Below are 5432 nucleotides of genomic sequence, written 5' to 3' on the forward strand. Positions count from 1 at the left end.
TCTACTCTGAGTCCCTCCCGGATGACTGAGCTTCTCACCCTATCTCTAAGGGAGAGCCCAGACACTCTAAGGAGAAAACCCATTTCGGCTGCTTGTATTCGCGATCTTGTCCTTTTAGTGATGACCCAAAGTTCATGACCATAGATGAGGGTAGGAACGTAGATCGGCCGATAAATTGAGAGCTTCGCTTTTTGTCTCAGCTCTCTCTTCACCACGACGGACCGGTACAGCTGCGCCAATCCGCCTGTCGATCTCTCACTCCCTTCCCTCATTCATGAACAAGATCCCGAGATATTTAAACTCCTTCACTTGGGGCAGGACTGCCCCCCAACTCCCCTGACCCAAAGAAGGCACTCTACCCTTTTCCAGCTCAAGACCATAGCCTCGGATTTGGAGGCACTGATCCTCGTCCTGGCTGCTTCACACTCGGCTGCGAACCGCTCCAGTGAGAGCTGCAGATCACGGCCTGATGAAGCCAATAGGACCACATCATCCACAAAATGCAGATATGCGATCCTAAGGCCACCAAAACGGATCCCCTCAACACCTTGGCTGCGTCTAGAAATTCTGTCCATGAACATAATGAACAGAATCGAAGACACAGGGCAGCCCTGGCGGAGTCCAACTCTCACCGGAAACGAGCTCGACTTACTGCCGGCAATGTGGACCAGACTCTGACACCGGTTATAAAGGGACTCTGCCAGACGTTCCCAGCAGACCCTCACAACACGTTTGGGCCTGCCAGGTCTGACCGGCATCCTCCACCCCACCAGGTAGTGGTTAGTGGACAACTCCGCACTTCTCTTCACCCGAGTGTCCAAGACATATGACCGCAGACCCAACGAAACGATGACAAAGTCGATCATCGAACTGCGGCCGAGGGTGTCCTGGTGCCATGTGCACATATGGACACCCTTATGTCTGAACATAGTGCTCGTTATGGACAATCCGTGACAAGCACAGAGGTTTAACCACAGAACACCACTCGAGTTCAGATCATTGGGGTCGTTCCTCCTAACCAGGCCCCTCCAGGTCTCACTGTCGTTGCCCACGTGAGCTTTGAAGTCCCCCAGCAGAACAAGGGAGTTCCCAGGAGGGGCACTCTCCAGTACCCCCTCCAAGGACTCCAAGAAGGGTGGGTAATCTGAACTGTCATTCGGCCCATAAGCACAAACAACAGTCAGAACCCGTCCCCCCACCTGTAGGCGGAGGGAGGCTACCCTCTCGTTCACCGGGGTAAACCCCAACATACAGGCGGCGAGATGGGGGGCAACAAGTATGCCCACTCCTGCCCGTCGCCTCTCACTGTGGGCAACTCCAGAGTGGAAGTAATTGGGAAACAGGTAATAAAAGGTCAGTCCATCCATCCATCCATCCATCTATCCGTCCATCCATCCATTTTCTTCTGCTTGTCGGGTCTTGGGGGCGACAGCCTAAGTAGGGAGGCCCAGACTTCACTCTCCTCAGCTCCTCCAGGGGAATCCCATCACATTCTTTGGCCAGCTGAGAATCATAGTTCTTCATTTGGGCCTGGGAATGGATGGGAGTTTTACACTTTTGTTTTGGCAATTCTCAGGGAGGTGCACAGAGTTGGAATTCAGTGAGGGAAGTTTGACAGGTTTGGTATTGCAAACTTTCTGTCGACTCAGTAAAGGTGTGTAAACATTACTGGGTTTTGCGTCATGTTTATCAGCAGTTTCCACACACGACTTGGAGCTACTTCTCCCTGGTTCTGCTGCTGGCAGTCGTCCAAACTTGATGATAAATCGGCTGTTTTAGTTTCTCAAGGTGGATTCTTTTATTTTCACCTCCACAGACTCTATCCAATTCGATTAAGGAAAGCATGTCTTTCCTTTCAAAGTCACGAAGTTCCTTCTTCTCCTGCTGCTTGCGCTGTATCTGTGAATCCCACGAATCAGTCAGAGACTTGGTAGATGCAGCTTTTTTATCTTTCTCCAGTTTTTCACGCTTTATCTCTGCTGCTTCCCGATGTTTAATATCTTTCAATAACTTATCCTCCATAAAAGTCCTTTTGGTAGCTTTTTCCTTCTTTTTTAATGACAGTTGGTCGTACACTATTTTTTTACGGATTTCACGAATTCTGTCTTTAACAGGAACTTCGCAGTCAATGTCATGATCATGAACGACCGATTTATATGGAACAGCTCTTCTTTGTTCACTAATGTTGTCCTGTGTCTTCAGGATCTGCTGAGCCTCCTTCTTTTCTCCCCTGGCTCCAACTTCCTCAGCTCTATATCCAGGAAGCACCCCTTGCCGTTCAGTCCTGTACATTTCCATCTTCTTCTTCTGTTGGTGTTGATGTCTGGCAGCCAATTCATCAGCCAGAGGGTTATGCATCAGAGTTTTTTCCTGCTGCTTTTCTTCATGAGACATTTTAGCCAACTCCTCCTTTCCCATACTCTTATAGAGCTCTTTGTGTAAAATATCATCATAAGCCGCTTCTTTCTTCAATATATCATCTAAATTGTCATCCATAGTCTTCTTTACTTCTTCTTTGTTAGGCTGCGTCTCCTCCTGTCTCAAAAATGTCTGGTTTTTCTCTTTCTTCCGACTCCTCATCTCAATTTCCTCAATATGTTGCCGTCGGTCTGACTCCATTATGGCAGCCATTTGTTGCCTTTCAATTTCAGCCTTTTCCTCCTTCTTCTGTTGTTTACCTTGGATCTAAATCACCAATGTGTCAGCCAGAGACTTTTTCAAATCATCTTTCTTTTTCCTCTCCTGTTCCTCTCGTAACTTTTGCCCTAGCTGCTGCTTAGCCCTCTCTTTGCATCGCTTTTCCTCTAAAACAATGTAGTTGGCAGCTTCATTTTTCTTGATATTGTCCAGATTATCATAAACATTCTTCATTCTTGCATTTTTGAAGCAGTGTAAGCTAAAGGTGTGTGAGCAGGTGTGTCCCGACAAGGTACAGACTTTTCAAAATGTCAGTTTGTCAAGAAATATCATCGCAGAACGAATTAAGCAAATAGCTGGAAATTTAGGGACACAGCTGGCTGAAGAAATGGGCAGCTGTCTAGCTTTTTCATTAGCTGTGGGTGAAATCACAGACAACGTGGATACAGCGTATTTGTCCATTTTCATTAGACCAGACCTGTCTGTAACCGAGGAGCTCCTGGATGTAGTGGCGATGCATGGGACCACAACTGGTCAAAATGCTTAAATTTAAACATTAGTTTGCAACTTTGCTTCAATTACTATCCTGGGTTTGTTTGTGTTAGCATTATGTTGCAGTTTCCATCTATTTATATGTTTAGGTTAAAGCTACTACGTCTGGACTATTCTTTGAACTTGTTTATTTGGTTTCAAAGTATATTCATGGTATTTGTTTTCCTGTTTACTCACCATTGTTTGTCCCTTGAAGATCTGCAGCAGGGCAGGAGTATGGGAGGGGCCGGCCCAGTAGTTCCTGCTTAAATGGCTGGATGATGTCATTGATTACCTTGCTGGGTTAAACCAATTAGAGGGTTTTCTTTGAGTATTGATCTGTTTTTCTTTAAAGTAACTTTTTAAGTTATCTTGTATTACAGGGTTTATTTTGCAGACTATTTCATTATGTAGATGAGTTTGTAAATTAGATTAATAATTTTATACTTGTTTCTGTTTAGACTTTTGTTTGTTTGTTTTTTACCTGTTTAATTGTGGCTTGGTCCACTCAAGTGCAGGTGTGTTGCCAATTGGCTATAAAACCAGTGAGTTCTTGGAAGCTTGGTAAAAAAAAAAAGAGGGTTGTCAGAGTCAAAAGAAATAAGTCATCAGAAGAATCTGGAACCGGTGGCTGATGCTGTTGTTTTGTTCACCTCGCTGATCCTTGACCACACTACTTCACAAATGGTGGCAGTGGTGGTTCCAGGCAGATGAGTGACAGCAATGCAGCAATCAGCCAAGTCAAAGAGGCATCAGGGGCCAGTGGATTGTTCCACAGAAGAGGCCCAACAGGAGCGCAACTACATACTTTCTCAATTTTCCCCCACGATATAAACGTGTACAACTTATTTTTAATTAAAGTATCAATAATAATAAATGTACATATATTTGAATAAATTGCTGCCTACAGGGCAATTAAAAAAGAATGAAACCAAAAAACAGGGAAGTATTTCATCATTTAATATATAAGCGAGCCAAAGAGTTGCTTCTGTTAGCCTGTGTCTGCAGGTCTGAGGCATTTTGTTAGCATGTTTTCTATCATTCTTATAGCTTGATAGGAAGCCTGATCCAAACTGGCAACCCACATTAATAAAATAGTGAAATAATATTGACCACAAAACTGTTTTTATAAAAGATAAACATTTTTCCTACACAATCCTAACAAATGTTTTGAATGTTCTCTTCACAATATTTATTTATTTACTATTAATTTATTTGTATGATTTGTTCTTTAAATTGCCATTTATATTATTTTTGAGTCTCAGGAAATGATTGAGGGATGAAGAGACTGATGTCTAGTTCTTTAGGTTCTGACGGGTCTGCAGTTCCTCTCCTGATCCATTCTGTCTTATATCAAACCCACTGGGTGCCACTGAATATCGCTGACACATTTTTTTTAATGCTCCTATTAAACTTCACTGTACCATATTTTCCGCACTATAAGGCGCACCTGAGAACCTTCAATTTTCTCAAAAGCCGACAGTGCGCCTTATATATGGACCAATATTGAGCCACAACAGGTCTCGCAACTACGGTAAGCAGCCACCGACTTCATTTTCCCCCGTAGAAGAAGAAGCGCGCGGTGCACGCTGGGATATATGACTGCGGGAAGCAGTCAAATATCCTAAGCCAGGCATGTCCAAAGTCCGGCCCGGGGGCCAATCATGGCCCGCGGTCAGATTTCATACGGCCCGTAGCTTCGGTCTTATAATGTATTATTTATGGCCCGCCTGCACTGTCAAACAGAATAAATAAATCATAAAACTTGAAACTGTAATTCCTCCTTTCACCAAATGGTGGCAGCACCACTTTAATACTATCAGTCTGCCTTCGTGCAGCGAACCCCTCTCCACTCATTTCTGCCATGGCCACTGCAAAGAAAACAAGTTAACAGTGAGGGCCGCCGCTTTCAAGAGAGATGGGAATTACAATACTTCTTCACTGAAAATCAAGGCGATTGTGCTTGTCTAATTTGTGAGACGGTTGCCTTGTTCAACGTAAAGAGACACTAGCAGACTAAACATGCTAACGCGTACAACAAGCTAACAGGGAGTGACCGTGCTGAAAAAGTGAAGCAGCTCCAAGCTGCACTGGCATCACAACAGCGATTCTTCATGCGGACCTGAGTCAAAAGAAAATACCACCAAAGCAAGCTACGATGTTAATGTTAATAGCTAAACATGGCAAACCTTTTACTGAAGATACTTTTATCAAAGACTGTGTTATGAAAATGGTGGAGAACATTTGCCCTGAGAAGAAGCAAG

The sequence above is a fragment of the Xiphophorus hellerii genome, chromosome 4 (assembly GCF_003331165.1).
Source record: "Xiphophorus hellerii strain 12219 chromosome 4, Xiphophorus_hellerii-4.1, whole genome shotgun sequence".
Taxonomy (NCBI): domain Eukaryota; kingdom Metazoa; phylum Chordata; class Actinopteri; order Cyprinodontiformes; family Poeciliidae; genus Xiphophorus; species Xiphophorus hellerii.